Source organism: Rhinoderma darwinii, chromosome 1 (assembly GCF_050947455.1).
Source record: "Rhinoderma darwinii isolate aRhiDar2 chromosome 1, aRhiDar2.hap1, whole genome shotgun sequence".
Lineage (NCBI taxonomy): Eukaryota > Metazoa > Chordata > Amphibia > Anura > Rhinodermatidae > Rhinoderma > Rhinoderma darwinii.
In genome coordinates, this window is record NC_134687.1 from 649762741 (window position 1) to 649786909 (window position 24169).

Consider the following 24169-nt stretch of genomic DNA (forward strand, 5'->3'; position numbering starts at 1 on the left):
CCCAGTGTTCCTGTGCCCTGCCTCCTATCTCCTGTATCCCGTGCTGTCTTTCATCCCTCAGCCTGTTTAGTATCGGAGCCGTGTCTTGCCACGCCTGCTGGAATACACCACGTCTGATGTCACCTGCCATCCCGGATACCATCCGCCACGTCTGGCGCAACCTGCCACGCCAGCTGGAATACACCATGCCTGGTATCATCTGCCCCTCCTGGTGCCTTCCGCCACGTGTGGCGCAACCCACCACATCTAGCCCCATCTGTGCCAGAGCCCTTGCCGCCGTCTGGACTATCCTAGGTACCCTTGTGCTACACTTCCATAGACTTTGAATAAACTGTGAGTTGGTCTGTTGCATCTTCGCTACAGCAGAGCGGCCTAGTGGGTCCATATACCCCTGGATCGTGACAGTATGCTCAGGCCATGGAACCCGCTGGCCAGCCTAAGACCACAGTTCAGGTGATACAGACGGATATGCGTGACCTACGTGCGTGCCAGGATGAACTCCTTGTGGCTGTAAACTCCATCATTGCCAGACTGGATCAACTCCCTGCTCCTCTTCCAGATACTGCTGCTATTCCACTGCCCGTTACTCCTCCTGTCTGTTCCGGATCCACAGTTTCACTTCCTCTTCGCTATGATTGTGACCCTAGAGCCTGTAGGAGTGTTCATCAATCAATGTACTATTCATTTTAGACTACGAGCTCATCTCTTCCCCTCTGATGAGGACAAGGTAGCGTTCATTATCTCGCTGGCAAGGCCTTCACATGGGCGAACCCCATCTTGGAACAACAGGGACCTGAATTCTCTGACCTAGCCTTGTTCTTACAGACTTTCCGTGCTGTATTCGAGGAGCCGGGTCAAACATCCTCTGCAGTGACCACTCTGCTAACCCTCAAGCAAGGAGGGTCCACAGTAGCTGAGTATGCTATCTCCTTTCGTACTCTTGCAGCAGAGATGGCATGGAACAATGAGGCGTTGGTGGCGACCTTTTGGCAGTGACTGTCCTCACACATCAAGGACGAGCTAGCGGCCTTCCTTCTACCTTGGATGCTCTTATCCTGTTGGCCACCCGGGTCGACATGAGGATCCAGGAACACACTCGGGAGGTTTGGCGGGAGAGACGTTTCCACAGAATAGCAGCCTCGTTCCAGAGACCATAATTGCCTCCTGTTGCTCTGCCTGAAGGTTCGGTTCGATGCAGGTAGACAGAGTCAAGTTGTCCGAGCAGGAGAAACAGCGCAGATGCTCTTCAGGTCTGTGTCTGTATTGTGGTCTTAAGGGCCATTTCGTGCACCAATGTCCACAAAATCCGGGAAACTCCAGCACCTTGGGTTGGTTGGTGAGGCAACTCTAGATGCGACTATGCCAAACATCAAAACCGCTTCCAAATGATCTATTCCTGTGACCATTATCTCTGGAGGGACATGACACTCCTCCTCTGCCTATCTTGATTCCGGAGCAGCTACAAATTTCATCCAGCAGGATTTAGTGGATCGCCTACATCTACCCACAGTTCTTCTAGAGAGACACCTGGCTGTTGCCTCTGTAAATGTACTGCCATTGCTCGATCCTATTGTGTCTATCACTAAACCACTGACCTTACAAGTCGAAGTTCTTTACTCGGAACAGATCACCTTCCTCGTCCTGCCTAAAGCCATCAACTCTGTCCTTGGCTTCATCTACACGCGGGGGTCCTCGACTGGAATTCTTGAGAGGTCCTCCAATGGGGGTCCAGATGCCTTGGCCACTGCCTGCCACAGGTTCATCCTGTTTTGCCTCCACTGCCTCAATCACTCTACCATCTCATTATTCTACTTTTGCGGATGTCTTCAGTAAGAGGGAAGCAGAGACTCTTCCTCCTCATTGCATCTACGACTGCCTGTTGGTTTACTCCTTGACGCTTCACCGCCTCGAGGGCACGTTTAGCCTCTTTCCCTGTCAGAGACTTTAGCCCTATTCGCCTATGTTAAGGAGAAACTCGAGAGATGGTTCATCCAGAAATCCTCCTCCCCTGCCGGACCCGGATTCTTCTTCATGAAGAAGAGGGACTGATCTCTTCGTCCATGTATCGACTACTGGGGTCTGAACCAAATTACGGTTAAAAATAAGTATCCCCTGCCGCTCATCTCAGAACTTTTTGATAGAATTCGTGGGGCCAAGTTATTCACAAAGCTGGATCGACGCGGAGCTTATAACTTGATCTGTATCCACAGAGGAGACTAATGGAAAACCGCATTTAACACGCGTGACGGCCATTACGAATACCTTGTGATGCCCTTTGGACTGTGTAACACTCCAACTGTGTTCCAGGAATTTGTAAATTACATTTTCCGGGGCCTGCTCTATGTTTGGGTGGTGGTCTATCTGGATTTACTCATCTGAGTTGATGGCACATCGGAAGCACGTTCGCCAAGTCCTGACGTGGTTACGGGAGAATCGCCTTTATGCTAAAATTTAGAAATGTGTGTTCAAGAGAAACTCTCTGCCCTTCCTGGGCTACATTGAATCTAACCGTGGCCTCAAGATGGACCCAGAGAAGGTGAGATTCGTCTTGGAGTGGCCATGTCTACAGGGTCTTCCTTCCATACAAAGATTTCTGGGATTCGCAAACTTCTATCGGCAGTTTATCCCAAATTTCTCATCTCTGCCCCAATCTTGGCCCTCACCAAGAAGGGGTTGATGCCAAGGTTTGGCCTCCAGAGGCAGAATCGGCATTTACTAAGCTCAAGAGCGCTTTCACCTCAGCATCTGTTCTTCATCACTCTGATGCTTCGCGGCAATTCTTCCTGGAAGTGGACGCATCTTCCGTTGGTGCTGGAGCACTACGATGTCAAAAGAACTCTAAGGGCAAGATGGTGGCTTGTGGCTTTTTCTCAAAATTGTTCTCTCCGGCAGAGCACAACTATTCCATCGGGGATCGGTGGTTGCTGGCTGTCAATTTGGCATTAGAGGAATGGAGACACTTGCTGGAGGGCGCGGTTCATCTTAATATCATTTATACGGACCACAAGAAACTCACGTACTTACAGTCAGCGCAATGACTAAATGCTCGCCAAGCCAGGTGGTCATTGATCTTCGCCAGGTTTCAATTCTTGCTTCACTTCTGCCTTGCTGCTAAGAATGTGAAGGCTGACGCCCAGTCTCGATCATTTGAGACTGTTGACTCTGAGGAGATTCCTCAATACATTATAGACCCTACTAGAATTATTGTCGCTAGCCGATTGCAAATTAGGGACATTCCTCCTGCAAAGACTTTTGTCCGCCCTGCAGACAGGAAGAGAAATCTCCGCTGGGGACACGGCTCCAAATTGGCGGGGCACTCAGGTGTTCGAAAGACTCAGGACTTCACAGCCTGTCAGTACTGGTGGCCCACGCTACCTATAGATCTTCCAGACTATGTCTCTTCATGTATGAACTGTGCCAATCTGGGTAGTAATGGATCGTTTCTCTAAAATGGCACTTTTTTTTCCAATGACTGGTTTCCCGTCTGTTTCTCGTCTGGCAAGCCTGTTTATTTTGCACATCTTCCGGCTGCATGGACTTCCTCTACATATTGTCTCGGACCGGGGTATATAGGTTACGTCCAAGTTCTGGAGAGCCCTGTGCAACCTGCTAGACGTTAGACTTGTATTCTCTTCTGCCTACCACCCACAGTCCAATGGTCAGATGGAGATGAGCAATCAAATATTGGAGAATTATCTATTTTATTTCCGCCCAACATGACAATTGAGTACAACTTCTGCCCTAGGCGGAATTCTCGTATAACAATCACACAAGTGAATTTACTGCCTCGTCCCCTTACTACGTTGTGTACAGCCAGCATCCTCGAGTTCCTCTTCCTGTGCCAGCCATGACTCCGATACCAGCAGTAAATTCTTCTTTTGGGACTTTTATTCACATCTGGCAGCAAACGTAGTCTGCGATCCTCCAGGCAGTGGACTGCATGAAAAAGCACTCCGATAAGAGAAGACAAGTTCCCCGTCAATTCTCTCCCAGAGTTAAAGTCTGGCTATCCTCGAGAAACATTAGTCTCAGGATGCCCTCTCACAAATACGCTCCCAGGTTCCTCGGTCTTTTCGAAGTTCTACAACTAATTAAATATTGCTGTATCCTATAAACTTCGGTTGCCTCCTACTCTCAAGATTCCCAACTCGTTCCACATGTCCCTCATTAAGCCTGTGGTTCTGAACTGCTTCAGTAAAACTCCTAGGTCTGCAGTCGCTCCCAGCGGTTCTTCTGTTTTATTTGAGGTGAAGGAGATTCTGCACTATAAGGGAGTAGGAGGTAGAACTTCCTATCTAGTGGACTGGACAGGGCTTGGTCCTGAGGAGAGGTCCTGGGAGCCAGAAGAGAACCTCAATGCCCCTACCCTCCTAAGGAAATTCCTCTTATCCTTTGGACCCAAGAAGAGGGGGCATAAGGGGGGTACTGTCACGGCCATGGTCGTGGATCGCTGCCGTCGCTTACTTTGTGACGGCATCCCTCTTAGGAGATGCCGGCACTTGCGGCCGCCCAGCTCTGCTCTCGATGTTAGGGTGCATACTTTTGGTCTTGGCCTTAAAGGGCCAGTGCACATCTGTCAAGAATTGCCTAATCCATCCCTGATCATCATGGACTATAAGAGGGAATCCGCCCTTCCACTCCTTGCCTGAGCTTTGTTGATGTTTTCCCATGTTTGTATTGCAAATGGTCCCTTATGGTTTTCCTGCTCCCAGTGTACCCATGCCTGCCTCCTATCACCTGTATCCCGTGCTGTGTTTAGTTCCTGAGCCTGTTTAGTATCGGAGCCATGTCTTGCCATGCCTGCTGGAATACACCACGTCTGGTGTCATCTGCCATCCCGGATACCATCCGCCAACCCGCTCCATCTGTGCCCGAGCCCTTGCCGCCCTCTGGACTATCCCAGGTACTCTTGTGCTACACTTCTTCCATAGACTTTGCATAGATTGTAAGTTGGTCAGCTGTCTCTTCGCTACAGCGGAGCGGCCTAGTGGGTCCACATACCCCTAGATCGTGACAGTGTCTGCCTGTATGTAGAGCATTAAAAACATAAACTGGATACAAAATACATTTTCAGACATAAAAATAATGCTGAACTGTTGTAACAGAACATAAATCGGATAGACGTTCAGTGTATCGGTAATGCCTCTGTCACTGAGTTGGCATCATTTTTATGCTGGCCCGATCGGAGAATCTTATTTTGTAGCATAAAAGACAGAATAGAACAATCTAACTATTTAATACTTAGGAACCATGGCATTAACCATTTTGACTGCAAGGGATGGGGGCGGTTGGGGGTTTGAGGCTAAACCTTTAGAATCGTTTTGAGTTTTAGCAATGTTGTAGTTTAATGAGGCTAGTCGTTGGTGGATTTTTCTTGAGTCAGGGCGGCTAATTAGGTGTAGTATTTAGGGAAGAAAGTTTTACCACACTCCTGATTCGTGAGAACGATATGTTGCTGCAATGGGCTGTTGCTGCTGTTTCTTCAATTCTATAAAGTTGGTCAACCTTTATTCATCCATTGGGGCAATGATGGCCTGGTGGTAGATCTCCAAAGAAATGGGATCAATTATCCCCAAACCCCCTGCAAGCCTGCCTGAAATTTATGACTGTCACCTTTAGCTTCATGGCAAATATCAAATATAAATGGTGTTTCTCCATAAAAAGAATTATTAGCCATAATGGAGCTTCATAATTAATATCCTAGATGAAGGCATTGATCTTCTAAAAAGATGGAACATGGCAACACCAGCAGATATCCTATATTTTTTTTGCCTCCTTCGCTCCAGTCCTCAGACGAATGGACTATAGTAAACAAGAGAGGTCATAATAAGTAACCTGATGGGTCTACCACAAGTATTGCTACACCCACCCTTTTAACCCCTTAACGACGAGTGACAAATATGTCCATCACAAGCAAAAAATAGTTCCCGCATAGAGACGGATAAATCCATGACTCTGATCTCGGTACTGCCACTTTCCCCTTGAGATCAGCAGCAGGAAGACAGCTGTTATACACAGCCAGGCAACTGCCGAAATTAAAGAGCTCTCTGATTCCGGCAGTTTAACCCATTTGATGCCGCTGTCAATACCGATCACGGCATCTAATGAGTTTGACAGAGGGAACGGGGAGCCGATGGGTTTCCATGGCAGTCGGGGGCCTAACAAAGGCTACCAGGTCTGCCATGCTCGAGACATGGCCTTATAAATTGCCTGTCAGTTTTACACTGGCAGGCAATAATGCTTTGGTATAATAAGTATACCAAAGCATTATATCTGCGATCAGAAGATTGCAAAGTGAAGTCCCCTAGTGGGACAAAAGAAAAAAAAGTCAAACTGTTAAATAAAGTTTATGAAAAAAAATCAACAGATTACTGTAAAAATACACTTGCACATATATGGTATCTCCGCGATCGTATCGACTCGAACAATAAAGTTAACATTAATTAAACCGCCAGGTGAACGGCGTCCAAAAAAACGCTAAAAACAGTTACAATTTTTTTTTTAGTTAATCATTAAGTCCCATATCCCTCAAAATAGTACCAATGACAACTACACCTTGTTCCGCAAAAAACAAGCCCACATATGGCCACATTGATGAAATAATAAAAAAGTTATGGCTCTTGGAATGCTGCGATGCAAGAGCAAGTAATTTTTTTATTTTTTTTAAAGGATTTTTATTGTACAAACGTAGGAAAATAACATATAAAACCTATACACATGTAATCGAGCTGACCCATAGAATAAAAGTGACATGTTATTTACGCCGCATAGTGAACGGCGTAAATTTATAACGCGAAAAACAATGCTGGAATAACTGTTCATCTTCAGTTCTCTCACAAAATAAAGTTAATACAAGTTTATCTATGTATTATATGCATCCAAATGCTGCAATTGAAAAATACAACTCATCCCGCTAAAAATAAGCCCTTATACGGCTATATCGACAGAATAAAAATAAAGTTATGGCTCTTGGAATGCGGCGATGCAAAAGCAAGTAATTATTTTTTTTTTTTAAAGGATTTTTATTGTACAAACATAGGAAAACAACATATAAAACCTATACATATTTGGTATCCCCGTAATCGAGCTGGCTCATAGAATAAAGGTGACATGTTATTCACGCCGCATAGTGAACGGTGTAAATTTATAACGCGAAAAACAATGTGTATTATATGCATCCAAATGCTGCAATTGAAAAATACAACTCATCCTGCTAAAAATAAGCCCTTATACGGCTATGCCGACAGAATAAAAAAAAAGTTATGACTCATGGAATGCGACAGTGAAAAAACAAAAAATAATCCTGGGTCATTAACGTGCAAAAAGGGCCTGGTCATTAAGGGGCTAAATGTCATTGAGCCTAAAATAAGTACCTATTGTAATGGCCGCCGCTGCCAAATACTTACCAGTACTCAGCCTCTTCTGGCTTCTGCCAGCACTGCGGCTCCTGGTGCGCATAGTGACCCTTCCCTTAAAGAGCCAGCTCGTTCCAAAATTCCACCCAGCTTTCCCTGTATAAAATATACATAGTAATTAGGTTCTTCTATGGGCTATTGATAGTTTGGGCCACTACTTTTATGGGGACCATGACTGTTTGCTTAGGCCATGGAGCCCGATTATTTTCCCCTGCCTGAAGTCTATTACCTGGTCCAGGAACATTTTAGACAACATGTCTGTCAGGATTAATTCAGTTGTTACAAAGTGTCTTGTTCAATTTGATCTACAGCTGTACCTGTTGCTTCACCTTTGGCGCAACACCACCACTTTAAGCTGCTGCCTACAGTCCTGGATTCATCATCATCTACCAACTCCCTCTTGCTATAATGGCAATTCTTCGTCCTACAGAGGATTTTTGTATCGTCGCACAATCCATTTTGAGGTTATGGCGCATCAGTTTGTTTCTGATAAGGCCAAAGTGGCCTACATCTTGTCTCCACTGTCTGGAGAAGCCCCAGCCTGGGCGTCACCATTGTGAGAATGAAATGACCCAATAATGTCTGTTATACATGCATTCCTATCCATATTCAAAAATGCATCTGAGGAACCTGGTTAAGCATCAGCAGTGGCTTTCTTCTTACTCAAACTATGCTAAGGAACTTCTGCTGTAGGACAAAATGCTACCCAGTTCCGTACCCGGAGAGTACTGGAATCTGGGTCATAGTTGACCGTTTCTCTAAACTGGCACACTTCATTCCAGTACCTGGTCTTCCTACTTGTGCTCATCTGGCTGCTTTCTTTATTTCTTGTCTGCTTACCACTCTTAATTTAATGGCGAGTGGAACAGATTAACCATATGCTGGAGAACTTTCTCAGGAATTTTGTGTCTCCTCTTTAAGACGACTGGTATAGTCTTATGTCTTGGGCAGAGTTTGCCTATAATGACCATACTGGTGAATCTACTCTCTTTAATTTTTACCAGTTCCTACTCTGTCTAAAGTTCCAGCAGAAAACCTCTCACCTGCTAATTTTTTGAGCAACTGGGATAAGGCTATATAAATGCTGACAAAATGGTGCAGAATTCCTCTTCAGTTCCCTTCTGGAGATAAAGTTGGACTGTCCTCCAAACACATTCGTCTGAAGACTCTCTGTTTTAAATTTGGTCCTCTGTTTTTGGGTCCTTATGTCATCTTAAAGCAAATCAACTCTGTTTTTTACAAACTCCGTCTTCCTCTGTTCCTGTGTATATCCAATGCCTTTCATGTATTCCTACTCAAACCTCTGATCATGAATCACTTCCCCAGAATAGTTTCACGCCCACCAGTCTCCTCTTCCAGACCTGATGCTTAAATTGAGTTCAAAATCTTGGATGTCAAGAGGTCCAGAGGCAACTGCTCTTCCTCATCAATTGGAAAAATTTTGGTCTTGAGGAGAGGTTCTGGGAGACCACTGAGAACATCCACGCTCCTCAATTTCCTAACAAACCGAAAGCAGGCAGTCACTGTAATGGTTTCTGCTGCCTCTTGCTCCAAGCCTCCACCATATACTTACAGGTCCTCAGCATCTGCTGGCCAGTGCCGCACCTCTCCTCCTTTCTATGCTCCTGGCGGCCTTTCTTGCTGCCGGCACTCACCTCTTGGTTCTCCTGCCACTGCTCCTTGTGCAAGCTGGCTGACCCTTCCCCTTTTTAACCCCTAGGCGCACCACGACGCAACTGTACATCCTGGTGGCCAGTGTTTTAGTGCACGAGGACGTACAGTTACTGCGCGGTTCCCGGTGCACAATGTAGGCGATATTGTGCACTGGGAGGCCAGCTGTCCCCGACAGCTGACACTCCACTCTTGCCGATCAGCGGCTCAATTCCACTGAATTCGGCAATTAGCCCCTTAAATGCGGTGATCGATTGCAATTGCCGCATTTTAGAGGTTTCTAGCACATCGGCAGGCCTTGCAATGAAATCGTGAGGTTTGCCGATGGCTAGCATGGTGACCAGAGGCCAAACAATGGCCTCTGTGTCTTCTATGTATGGAAGCCTATCAGGACCAGCCTCCTGATAGGCTTCCTGTCAGAGTGACAGGAAGTCACTGTGTCCGTTCACTAAGTACACTGTCGGTGACAGTGTGCATCGGGAACCGGGAGCTGAGCTGTCCACGACAGCTGACATTCCACTGTTGCCGATCAGCGGCTCATCGCCGCTGATTTAGGCAATTAACCCTTTAAATGTGGCGCTCGATTGCGATCTCCGCATTTGGGGGGTTTGTAGCAAATCAGCAGCCCCCATGGAATTGTGGAGGTTGCTGATGCTTGTGATGGCCTCTGGCTCGTCCTCATAGATCTACTGTCAGAGTGACTGTGACGTCACACTGACAGATGGAATACATTACACTACCTAGGTAGTGTAATGTATTCTGGCAGCGATCAGAGCTGCAGGTAAAAAAAGAAAGTAAAAAAAAAAAAGTTTAATATAAACTTATTTCCAATAAGTATTTTATTATAGGAAAATAATAAAAAAACGTACATATTTGGCATCACCGCGTTCGTAACGACCCAAACTATAAAACCACGGTGAACACCACAAACAAAATAAATGAAAGACTATGCCAGCATCGTTTTTTTGGTCACCACCACTCCCAAGAATAAAAAGTGATCAAAAAGTCGCATGTACCCCAAAATAGTACCAATAGAAATGAACACCTGTCCCGCAAAAAACAAGCCCTTACATCGCTTTTGTGACTGAAAAATAAAAAGGTTACGGCTCTCAGAATATGGGGACACAGAAAATAAAATTTTTATTTTATTGTTCAAACGCTGCAAAACAAAAAAACGGTATACATATGGTATCGCCGTAATCGTACCGACCCGCAGAATAAAGTAAAATGTAATTTATTGCGCATGGTCAACATCGTAAGAAATAAAGCATTTAAAACGCCAAATCACTGTCTTTTGGTCACCTTATCTCTAAATAAAATGTAATAAAAAGTGATCAAAACGTATGTACCAAAAAATGGTACCAATAAAAACTATAGCTCGTCCCGCCAAAAATAAGCCCCCCACACCACTCAATCGACCAAATAATAAAAATGGCTCTCAGAATGTGTTTATACAATTCTTTTTTTTTTTTAACAAATAGTTTTTTCTTTGTAAAAGTAGTAAAATATAAAAAAAAACATATAATTTAGGTATCACGGTAATTGTATTCACCCGCAGAATAAAGTTGTCGTTTTTACCGCACGGTGAAAGCGGTAAAAACGAAACCCAAAAAACAAATGGAGGAATCACGTTTTTTTCCTATTTCAGCCCGCAAAGAATGTTACTTTTTGTTGTCCAGTACATTATATGGTACTTTAGATAGTGTCAATAGAAACTACAACTCATCCCACAAAAAATAAGCCCTCACACCGCTCTATTGATGGAAAAATAAAAAAGTTATGGTGTTTGGAAGACGGGGAGTGAAAAACTAAAATAGAAAAGCAAAAAAGGATCAGTCCTGCAAAGGTTAATTCATTTCTATTAAAAAAATCAATTATTACCACATATGGGGTATTGTCGTACTCGGGAGAGATTGCTTTACAAATTTAGGGCGACCTTTTCTCCTTTATCCCTTGTGAAAATTAAAAAATGCAAAATTTTAGTGGACAAAAATGTTGATATTCATTTTCACAGCCCAATTCCACTAAATTCTGCAAAAAACCTCTGGGGTCAAAACGCTAACTATTCCCCTACAAAAATTCCTTGAGGGGTGTAGTTTCTTAAATGTGGTCATTTTTGTGGCATTTCCACTGTTTTGGTCCCTCCAGTGCGTTGCAAACACGACATGGCACTGAAAACCAATCCAGCAAAATCTGCGCTCCAAAATCCAAATGGCGCTCCTTCCCTTCTGAGCCCTGCTATGAGTCCAAACATCAGTTTATTACCACATATAGGGTATTTCCGTAATCGGGAGAAGATGCTTTACATATGTTGGGGTGCATTTTCTTCTTTATACTTGTAACTATAAAAATGTATTTTTTCAGTAAAAAAGTAGATTTTGATTTTCACAGACTAACTCCAATAAATATAGCAAAAGACCTGTGGGGTCAAAATGCTAACTAAAGCCCTAGATAAATTCTTTGAGGGGTGCAGTTTCCTAAATTCCACCATGTCATTCTGTGATGTCATGTGACGTCCTGTATCTGTATAAACATTCTGACATCAGAAGATTCCATTATAATAATACTATCGTGTATAAGCCGGAGCTCAATGCTCAGATCAGAAGATGAAGACCAAGGGCAGAATACAGGTAACTCCATCATCACCTTCTGAAGTCATAGGGGGATTTATTAGGACTGGCGTTTCATACACCAGGTGTAAAGTGAACTAGGTCTGCATGAAATGCCCCAAATTTATTAAGAGGGAAATAATGGACACCACAGTGTAACCCAATGGACCCCATTACAAGTCATGTCCGGTGCCATTCAAGGTGTGAACAGAGCCTTATTTATCACTTGTCTCCATGTCATCACTTGTAGCATGACACAGTAGTATAGAAGATATATGTATAATATAGTCGGGGGTAGGGATGTCACGATACCAGAATTTAGACTTCGAAACAGATACTTCGTTTAGTATTGCGATTTCGATACCAATTCGATACTTTGCCAACAGTAATAAAAAAAAGTTCTTCCATTTTCTGATGTGAGGTGCGAGGTGTGATGATGAATTGAATCTACATGTGCCTCACATTAATAGTAATTAACTCCAATATGTTTCTCAGTTATAATGGGTTAATGTGTGAGGTACATAATGGGGTTAATTACTATTAATGTGAGGCACATGGAGGTTAAATTCATCGCACCTCGTGCCCCACAATAAGTGAAAGAAAGCAGTTTTTATTTAATTTTTTTACAGCGTACACATCATAAATGATGCAAAAAAATTGTTCTGCAGGTTATTACGGCCGCGCCAATACTGAATGTGTGTGTTTTATGTATTGAGACTTATTTTAATGCTTATTGTAAAATAAGGTGTATGTGTATGTTTTTATTTTATTTAACATTACTTTATTTTTTAAACTTTAATGTACTGACATATCTATATTCCAGTACATTAGCCTGTGTACGGATAGTACACAGGCAGTTGTTAGGACATACCTAAGTATGCCCTAACAACAGGAAATATGGTAGGACAGCCCTGGGGTCCTTCAATGGCCCTGGGCTGTCTGCCCATATATTGTATGTCCCTCAATCCAAGGGGCATCCCCCCTTCTCATTTTCTCCTGAATGCTGCAGTCAGCTTTGATCGCAGCATTCATCGGGAATAACGGCGGAGATGAGAGGTTTCTCTGATCTCCGCCAGCGGAGCTGCGGCTGTGTAATACAGCCATTGCCCCACTCCTGACAGGAAGTGCGTGTGCGGTCTGCATGAGGTGATGCGGCCGGCGCTGCACTAATGAGCGGCGGTTCAGGCACTGAAGGCAGAACATAGGGGTGTTTTGTAGTGCGCCCACCATGTTCTGTCTTCAGTGCCGGCGCTCATTAGTACAGCGCCGGCTGCATCGCATCATCCTTAACCCGCGCACATGTTATCAGGACTCTTTATTACACAGACGCTGCCCCGCTCTCATACATTCATGTGTTACAATACTGAGCTGTGCGGCCGCACAGCAAGTATCGAAATACATGAAATAACGGTATAGAACCGTTTTGGGATGCACAGTATCGAAACAGTATCTAAGTTTCGATGCATCGTGCATCCCTAGTCGGGGGCATTGCTGCCCTATAGTGCCCACCAAGGGCTTTACAGGGGTTATTACATATAACAACATACAGCCCTTTATACAATCACTGAATTATTTCCTGTGTAGAATAACGGGCTGTATGTTATTAATATGTAATAATGCCACAATCATATATTATAGAATCTGTATGATCAGCACATAGATATATTATACAGTGTGTATGACAAATAGTGCAGACAAACAGCGGTGTTACCATAGCGACCAATCACAATCATATATTATAGAATCTGTATGATCGGCACATAGATATATTATACAGTGTGTATGACAAATAGTGCAGACAAACAGCTGTGTTACCATAGCAACCAATCACAATCATATATTATAGAATCTATATAGATATATTATACCAGGGGTCTCAAGCACGCGGGACATAGAGCTAGTACAGGCTCTGCTCCGGGACTCTGGGGAATCCCCTGACATCGCTGTCCACATATTGACAGCGATGTCTGGGGCTTCCCCAGAGCCTGAGTTTCGTGCAGAGCGTTAGTATAGGCTCTGCTCCGGGACTCTGGGGAATCCCCTGACATCGCTGTCCTCATATTGACAGCGATGTCTGGGGCTTCCCCAGAGCTGGAGTCCCGTGCAGAGCGCTAGTATCGGCTCTGCTCCGGGACTCTGTGGAATTCCCTTCATCGCTGTCCATACATCGACAGTGATGTCAGGGGCTTCCCCAGAGCAGGAGTCTCAGTGTTGTCACGAGCACAGCTGGAGTCTACTAGTGCTCTGCCCGGGACTCCAGCTCTGGGGTTGCCTCTGATATCACATTCCCATCCAGGAGAATCCCCTGACGTCCCAGTGTATGGACAGTGATGTCAGGGCCTCCAACAGCAGAGATATCCCCAGCCAAAGCATCGGCAACGCTCTGGCTGGGGATTCCACTCCTAGAGGGAGCCCTAATGGATCGATCTACTTGGGGTGTGTGTGGCAGCCTCTGCGGAGGGCACTGTGGCAGCATCTGCAGAGGACACTGTGGCAGCATCTACAGAGGGCACTGTGGCAGCATCTACAGAGGGCACTGTGGCAGCATGTGTCTATAATATGTATGTTTATGTATGTATATATGTGTGTATGTATGTGTGTGTTTATAGTATGTATTTATATATGTATGTATGTGTACACTACCGCTCATTCATTTCAATACACCCCCACGTTCGTCGATTTCTCTGTAAAGGATGAATGTGATATGTGTGATTTGCACAGAAATTTGTCTATTTACTGTTTTTAACACTTTCAGCACTCACAGGCACCATGTTTATACATTGTTTATATAAATATCAGGAATTACATATCAATCGAAAAGCGAACTGCCATAGTCGCCTTGAGAAGTACAGGGCATAGTCTGCTGAAAATTGTTTGCCTGGAGATTTTTCTTGGTGGCGTGCATAGTACTCTCAAGAGATACGCCCAAATTGGTGATTGACCATGACCTGGGCAACCCTGAGTGAGCAAAATGCAGGACAATTTTATCCGCGTGTGTTCCAAACAGGACAGATTCAAAACAGCTTGTCAGATTCATGCTGCTCTGATGGAAATAGGGACGAAAACTGCATCAATTGTTATTGTCAAATGCTGCATTGTAGCCGGTGGCTTGAAGGGAAACCGTTGCTTAAGCCTATTAATAAAAATATGTGGCTATTGTGGGCTGTAACGATGGCGCTCTGCACTCGTTGGCGTACTACCTCTCCCAGGAAGCACAACTGCCAGGATACCTTTGTTACACATACCTATAGGTGATCCATATAATGTAATGATGGTTTAAACTCCCAAGCATATATCAAACCAAACAAGACCCACATAGGAGCATAGAAACCAAAAAAACCTTCATGAATATATTAAAAAATTAGTCATTTTGATTCCTCATCGTTATAACGACATAAAGACAAAAAAATATAAAAAATTCGTAGCAAAGACAAAGTCAACAAGAAAAAAAGCAGGAGACTTTATGTTTTGCAGAAGGAAATAGATCTATTTGCGGAATGCCCCATGGATGATATCGACATAGACCTCTTGGTTTAAGGGCCACTCTGCTGGATCCAGATGGCGTGTAATGGCCTGCAGAGGCACAGTACACACGTGAAAACCATTTAGCTACGGAAATAATAGGTTCTTGTAACGTCCGCGGTCGCGGAACATTGTCCTCACTCACTCGACGGCCGCATACCTCTGTGTTCTGGCCAGGGTCTCCCTCCTAGGAGACGCCAGCACTCGCGGCCGCTCAGCTCGGCAGTGTTCTTTAGAGTGAAAATAATTACAAATTATCCCCATTTCACCCAGGACTATAAGAAGGGCTCTGCCCTTCCACTCCTTGCCTGAGCGTTGTTCTGTATTACCATGTTAGTCTTAGTAAATGGTTCCTTAGTGTTATCCTGTTCCCAGTGTTCCCGTGCCCTGTTACCTGTATCCCGTGCTGTTTGTTCCTGTGCCTCTTCTAGTGTTGGAGCCACGTCTGTTGTCATACAGCACGTCTGGTGTCATCTGCCACGCCGGATATCATCCGCCTTGTGTGGCGTCATCTAACTTCAAGTTCCATCTGTGCCTACACCTCTGCTACTGTCTGAACTATTACAGGTACTCTTGTGCTAGGACTTTACATCGACTGTTGTTTGGCCTATGAATGAATACTACTCCTTAAACTGTGTACCCCTACTGGATGATCTGAAGCAAAAAAAATGATGGTATGGAAGAAACTCCCACTGTCAATGGCGGATAGATTAGCTCTTATGAAGATGGTGCTCCTGCCAATAATCTTGTTTATTTCTAGCGCACTAATATGGATAAAGAAGAATTTCTTTAAAATTATAAACTCCATATTTACAACTCTCATTTGGAAAGATAAGAAGCTTTGTATCGCTCTTAAGAAATTACATATGGGAGCTGCGGATGGAGGTCTAGGGGTTCCAGATGTTAAACTTTACTATCTTCCCGCAAAATTTAAAGGTAGGGGGCTGAGTGGCTATAAATGGATCCTTTTTGGATCAAATAGTACCTATAGGATATAATACTATATTTCACATTTTAGAGTTGGGGATTTTTGGGGCTCAACCTTATAAAATGGGTATACAATGTCTCTCCTTACATAAATTATGGAAATATATTATTAGTGGTTGTGTACTTTGACTTTACCTCTTTATAGAAATCTAGGCGCCTTGGAAATTGTATAACATTGATAGTCTTTTTTGGATTACCAAAGGAATTACACAGATCTCCCATATCTTAGTTGATGGAATATGAGAGACTTTTCTAGCGTTAAAACGGAGTATGGATTATCTAACAAAGACTTCCTCAAATACCTACCGTTAAGATCTGCCTATGACTGTATACAATGTAAACAAAGATCCCTATGGAAAAAAGGGGCATAATGCACTTGTTAGAAATGGTTATTAAAAAGGGAGCAATCGGGAGGTTATATAAGCTGATTAGTCACCTCGCTCAATCGCGGAAAAGATGGGAGGTAGATATAGGGGTACAATTAGACTTCTGGTTTAGAGTGTACCAACAAATCTCAAGGGTATCCTCCAACAGCAACCATAAAATTTCACAATTTATGATCGTCCATAGACTATATTATTCAGCTACCTTCTTAACCCTTTCCCGACCGATGACGAAAATGAACGTCATGGTCGGCTGCTAGATCGTGCATCATGACGTGCATTTTCGTCAGTATTTCAAACTGTCACTCTGTGTAAACAGAGTGACAAGCCCGCGCTGACAGCTGTCCTTGACAGCTGACACATCAGTCTTGCCGGTCAGCGGACCATTGCAGCTGCTTTCGGCAATTAACCCCTTAAATGCGGTGACGCATTTAAGTGGTTTGAAGCACATCGGCAGCCCCACGAAGTGATTGTGGGGGCTGCCGATGCTTGTTGTGGCAATCGGAGGCTAGACAACGGAGTCCGGGTTGCCATGTACGGAAGCCTCGGAGGAGCAGCTTCCGGCCGGTCCTCCTCGGCTTCCTGTCAGAGTGACAGTTACGTCACAATGAGGCTGGATTCACACGAGCTTGTTAAGTCCGTAATGGACGGAACGTATTTCGGCCGCAAGTCCCGGACTGAACACAGTGCAGGGAGCCGGGCTCCTAGCATCATAGTTATGTACGATGCTAGGAGTCCCTGCCTCACTGCAGGACAACTGTCCCGTAATGAAAACATGATTACAGTACGGGACAGTTGTCCGGCAGCGAGGCAGGGACTACTAGCATCGTACATAACTATGATGCTAGGAGCCCGGCTCCCTGTACTGTGTTCGGTCCAGGACTTCCGGCCGAAATACCTTCCGTGCATTACGGACGTAACATGCTCGTGTGAATCTAGCCTGACAGAGTCCATTACACTATGTGTGTAGTGTAATGTACTCTAGCAGCGATCAAAGCAGCAAGTCTCGTAGTCCCCTAGTGGGACAAGTAAAAAGAAGTAATAAATGTTTTAAAAAAAAAAAAAAAAGTGTAAAAATGAGTTATAAGTTATATAAACACAAAATACTTTTTTTCCTATAAGACTTTTATTATAGAAAAAACATGAACACGTTAAAAAAGTACACATATTTGGTATCACCGTGTTCGTAACGACCCCAACTATAAAACGATAATGTTATTTTTCCTGCACAATGAACACCCAAAAAAAAATCAATAAAAAACTACGACAGAATCGCTATTTTTTTTGGTCACCACCCCTCCCAAAATAAAGAATAAAAAGTGATCAAGAAGTCGCATGTACCCAAAAATAGTACCAATAAAAACTTCTATCCGTCCCGCAAAAAACAACCCCTTACACAGCTTTTTTGACTAAAAAATAAAAAAATTATGGCTCTCAGAATATGGTAAAATTATTATTTTTATAAATAAGTGATTTTATTGTGTAAACGCTAAAAAAAGGAAAAAAACCTATATACATATGGTATCGCCGTATAAGTACCAACTCGCAGAATAAATTAAAAATGTAATTTATAGCGTACGGTGAACGCCGGAAAAAAAAAACCTAAAAAACGTCAGAATTCCTGGTTTTTGGTCATGATTGCAAAAAAATGTAATAAAAAGTGATCAAAAAAAAATCGCATGTACTCCAAAATGGTACCAATGAAAACTACAGATTGTCACGCAACAAATAAGCCCTCACGCTGCTCCGGTGGTGAAAAAATAAAAAAGTTCTGGGTCTCAGAATATGGCGATGCAAAATGTGCAGAGTGTTCCAAAAGCGGATAAGATCGGGCACCATTTATCAGTGCGACACCGGACACATATCTATGAATTATTATTTATTTACCCTATTATTGTACCCTCTTATTATGCCCTCATGTACCCTGCACAGATTGCATATATCCTGATGTTCTCCGCACAGATTACATATGCCCCCACAGTATAAACTGAAATACCAGCGAAACCCCGAACAAAACTACTACCAAGCAAAATCTGCGCTCCAAAAGCAAAATAGCGCTCCCTCCCTTCTGAGCCCTGCAGCGTGCCCAAGCAGCAGTTTGCGCCCACATATATGGCATCACCATACCTGGCAGAACCCGCTTAACGTTTTATGAGGTATTTGTCTTCTGTGGCACAAACTGGGCACAACATATTATGCACTAAAATGGCATATCAGTGGAAAATTGCAATGCATTAACCCCTTTGCGCACTATGACTTAATTGCCCGTTATTGTGCGGGGGTTGATGTATGGAGCGGGCTCACGTGCGGAGCCTGCTCCATACGCTCTGGGTGTCAGCTGTGTATTACAGCTGACACCCGGGACTGACGGACAGGTACAGCGATCGCTCTGTTACAGAAGCCTGTAAGAATAACAATATACTGCAATACATTAGTATTGCAGTGTATTGTACCGGCGATCCAATGATCGCTGGATCAAGTCCCCTAAGGGGATTAATAAAATGTGTAGAAGAATGAAAGTTATTAGTAGTGAGAAGTTGTTGTTTTTTTAAAAAAAACACCTTTTCCCATTTTTCTTCTAAAGTAATGTAAAAAAATGAACAAAATTGGTATTGCTACGTCCATAAAAGTCCGAACTATTACAGTATACCATTTAATTCGTACAGTGAACACCTTAAAAAAATGTAATAATTGAAACCGCCAAAATCGCATTTTTTTTTTGTCACCTTCGCTCTAAAAAATAAATGTAATACAACATTTTAATCACTTTTTATGTACTAAAAAATGGTACCAATAAAAACTACAACTCTTCCCACAAGAAATAAGCCCTCACACCACTCTATTGATGGAAAAATAAAAAAGTTATGGCTCTTGGAAGGCGGAGAGTGAAAATCTAAAATAAGAAAGCAAAAAATGGATCAGTCCTGAAAGGGTTAATTCATTTCTAATGAAAAAACGTATGACCACATATGGGGTATTTCCGTACTCGGGAGAAATTGCTTTATAAAAAATGTTTGTTTTTTCCTCCTTTATCCCTTGTGAAAATGAGAAAATTTAACATTTTAGTGGAAAAAAGTTCGATATTAATTTTTGCGCCCTAATTCTAATAAAATTAAAACCACAGAGAAGGCCATACTCACAGATTAGGAGGAGGGTAAAAAACCCGTTCCAAACAGGACGCGACCTGGTCAGAGAATGCTGATGAAGGGAAGTGCCCAGGTGTGTTTAAATAATGATAGCCACTCCCACTAACCTTGAGGGGAGTGGTGTGTTGGGCATGGAAATAAATGTGTAATGGAAAAAATAATAAAGTACTGTGTATGGTGTACATGTGAGGTATAGGGGACATTACGAAGTGTAGTGTGTAGAAATCAGGCCTGTGATACAAAAACGTGAGTGTAGTGTGTAAAACATGGAGGCATAGTGTTTGGATAGTGAGTTACAGCATATATTGCCGAATAGCAGCCTATTTAGAATGCCCATACTGTAAGAGAGCGGGCTGCCCTGCATTCAATGCCAAACATCCGTACACCAGGCTATCCCAGCACTATAAGACCCGGCCGCGTCCTGAAAAAAAGGTATGTACAATGTAAGTAACCATGAAAAACATGGGGTATTAGTTGTCGTTTTGGCCAAAAGAACGCAAGCTCGCAATCCACGTCACGGATCCCCACACTTGCGAGTCCCTACCTAGAACTTTTCGTTCCAAAATCTAAGATATGCAGAAAAATTGGGACATAGAATGTAATTAAAACCACAGAAAAGGCCATACTCACAGATAAGGAGGAGGGTAAAAAACCCGTTCCAAACAGGACGCGACCAGGTTAGAGTATGCTGATGAAGGGAAGTGCCCAGGTGTGTTTTTAAATAATGATAGCCACTCCCACTAACCTTAAGGGGAGTGGTGTGTTGGGCATGGAAGTAAATGTGTAATTGAAAAAATAATAAAGTACTGTGTATGGTGTGCAGGTGAGGTATAGGGGACATTACTAAGTGTAGTGTGTAGAAATCAGGGCTGTGAGTGATACAAAAACGTGAGTGTAGTGTGTAAAACATGGAGGCATAGTGTTTGGATAGTGAGGCACAGCATATATCGCCGAATAGCAGCCTATTTAGAACGTCCATACTGTAAGAGAGCGGGCTGCCCTGCATGCAATGCCAAACATCCGTACACCAGGCTATCCCAGCACTATAAGACCCAGCCGCGTCCTGAAAAAAAGGTATGTGCAATGTAAGTAACCATGAAAAAACATGGGGTATTAGTTGTCGTTTTGGCCAAAAGAAAGCAAGCTCTTTTACACACTACACTCACATTTTTGTATCACTCACAGCCCTGATTTCTACACACTACACAAACCAGCAAAATCAGAAATACAAATGGCGCTCCTTCCCTTCTGAGCCCTGCTGTGGGTCCAAACAGCAGTTTATTACCACATATGGGGTATTGTTGTAATCGGGAGACATTGCTTTACAAATGTTGGGGTGCATTTTCTTCGTTATTCCTTGTAAATATTAAAAATTTCTATATTTCAGAAAAAAAGTAGACTTTAATTTTTACAGACTAATTCCAATATATATAGCGAAAAACCTGTGTGGTCAAAATGCTAACTATACCCCTAGATAAATACCTTAACCCCTTTAGGACACAACCTGTTTTGGCCTTGTGGACACAGATGATTTTTTCAAATCTGACATGTGTCACTTTATGTGGTAATAACTCCGGAATGCTTTTACCTATCCAAGTGATTTTGAGATTGATTTCTCGTGACATATTGTACTTTAAGTTAGTGAAAAAATGTGGTTGATAAAGTCAATATTTATTTGTGAAAAACACCAAAATTTACAGAAAATGTTTAAAAATTAGCAGTTTTCTAAATTTACATTTATCTACTTGTAAAACAGATAAATAATACTACACAAAATAGATACTAGTTAACATTTCCCATATGTCTACATTATGTTTGCATCATTTTTTGAACGTCCTTTTATTTTTCTAGGACGTTACAAGGCTTAGAACTTTAGCAGCAATTTCTCACATTTTCACGAAAATTTCAAAAGCCTATTTTTTCAGTGACCAGTTCAGTTCTGAAGCGGCTTTGAGGACCTTATATATTAGAAAGTGCAAATAAAATGCCCCATTTTGAAAACTGCACCCCTCAAGGTATTCAAAACAGCATTCAGAAAGTTTATTAACCCTTTAGGCGTTTCACAGGAATTAAAGCAAAGTACAGCTGAAATGTACACATTTTTATTTTTTTCCCGAAATTCATTTGTAATAAATTTTTTCATGTAACACTGAAGGTTTTACCCAAGAAATGCAACTCAATATTTATTGCCCAGATTCTGCAGTTTTTAGAAATATCCCACATGTGGCCCTAGAGCGCTAATGGACTGAGGCACCAGCCTCAGAAGCAAAGGAGCACCTACTGGATTTCAGGGCCTCCTTTTTTTTAGAATATATTTTAGGCACCATGTCAGGTTTGAAGAGGTCTTGTGGTGCCAAACCAGTGGAAACCCCCCAAAAGTGACCCCATTCTGGAAACTACACCCCTCAAGGAATTTTTCTAGTTATACAGTTAGAATTTTGTCCCCACAGTTTTTTTGCAGAATTTAATGGAATTAGTCTGTGAAGATGAAAATCTACTTTTTTTCTGAACAAACATCGTTTTTCATTTTTACAGGGAATTAAGAAGAAAAAACACCCCAACATTTATAAAGCAATTTCTCCCGATTACGGAAATACCCCATATGTGGTAATAAACTGCTGTTTGGAGTCTCAGCGGGGCTCAGAAGCAAAAGAGCGTCTTTCGGATTTTGGAGCGCAGATTTTGCTAGAATAGATTTTGGTGCCATGTCATGTTTGCAATGCCCTAGAGGGACCAAAACAGTGGAAACCCCCCAAAAGTGACCCCATTCTGGAAACTACACCCCCTCAAGGAATTTTTGTATCGGTACAGTTAGCATTTTGTCCCCACAGTTTTTTTGCAGAATTTAGTGGCATTAGTCTGTGAAGATGAAAATCTACTTTTTTTCTGAAAAAACATAGAATTTTTTCATTTTTACAAGGAATAAAGAAGAAAAAACACCCCAACATTTATAAAGCAATTTCTCCCGATTACGGCAATACCCCATAAGTGGTAATAAACTGCTGTTTAGACCCACGGCAGGGATCAGAAGGGAAGGAGAACCATTTAAAGCACAGCTTTTGCTGGAAAGGTTTTCGGGTGCCATGTTGCATTTTCAGAGCTCCTGAGGTACCAGTACAGTGCAAAGAAGTGACCCCATTTTGCAAACTGCCCCCTCAAAGAATTTATCTAGGTGTGTGATCACTTTTATGACCCCATATTTTTTGGGGCTGAATTTAGTAGAAATCTGCCATTAAAAATAAAATTTTACATTTTTCACAAATGCAACAGATTTTTCAGACACAGTATGGATTTTTCTTCTGAGTTTAGAAATACCCCCAAAGTGGTCTAAATATGTTGTCTGGACACTTAGCAGTGCCTGGAAGTGAAGAACCACCACGAGGGTTTTGAGGCCTAATTTTTACTTTATTTTTGGCCACAAGCATAGGCCTGAAAAAATTGTGCAGATCATACACATTTGTTAGAGTATTAGGTATTCATCTATGGGTATATTGAGGCTTTTGTTTTTTTGTTTGTTTTTTTAGAGTGTCCGATTTTAAATATGGGTAAAAGACCAGAATGATAAAGGAAGGGGTGGGGGTTTTAAAAGTATAAAATTTTTAATCCAGGGAGGTGTGGTAGATGCGGAAGCACTCCTTCATGCACAGTCCAGGTTTAGATGGGCAAGTGTGGCACTGATATGTGCTATCCTTACGGATACCCCTTTTTGCGCAGACACGGCACCTTTTCTGTGCCCTGCCTTTTTTTGCAGTAGCATGCACTTCACTAGGAAAGTGCTGCCCAGGAACAATTCGGCAAACATTACTTGGAGCAGCAGACGTTTCCCCCACCTCGTCTCCAAATAAATTTTTTTTTATCATTTTCTCTTGGTACTCCAAGTATGTACCCGGATTGCCAGCTTTCCTAAAAATTAAAATGGAGTTATATAGTGCCAGCTAGACAAGGTACACTGCCAGTTTCTTGTACCAGATTTTGCACTTTCTCATGGCACTATAGGGTGTCAACACCTGATCATTCAGGTCAACCCCCCCCCCCATGAATTTATTGTATGCCTGAATGCACACAGGCTTCATCGTGGATGATGTGAATCCACGTGTGGGGACAGGGCTGCAGCTGGCGTCGTGTATTGATGTCAGCATACAGACCTCTTTTTTGTCTCTAAATTTGAGACACAGGACCCCATCCTGCAGCAATGCCCTGCTTTCGCCAATTTGAAGGGATTGGCTGATGAGGGTTGTGATGGATGGTCAAATTGCTTATGTTCTCTGTATTAAATTACACTATGAATTATCAAGCAGGATGCCGGATTATGAAGATATGGATTCTCCATTTTGTAATGACCTCTTTCTGTTACTGCTTGAATCACAAGGGAATAAGTTATTACTTTGTGTTCTTCTTCGTGGCCTTCAATACTGGTAGATAGGAGTCTGGCAGAA

At 42.8% G+C, this 24169-nt stretch overlaps 1 protein-coding gene and 1 pseudogene across 2 annotated transcripts in view; both read right to left on the reverse strand.

The window, feature by feature from the left end:
- LOC142698297 (uncharacterized) overlaps nucleotides 1-24169 on the reverse strand; it is a 617727-nt pseudogene that overhangs the window by 532742 nt on the left and 60816 nt on the right.
- The window catches only part of LOC142675554 (oocyte zinc finger protein XlCOF29-like), a 445104-nt gene that overhangs the window by 355488 nt on the left and 65447 nt on the right, over nucleotides 1-24169 (reverse strand). The gene's annotated exons all lie outside the window — the stretch shown is intronic.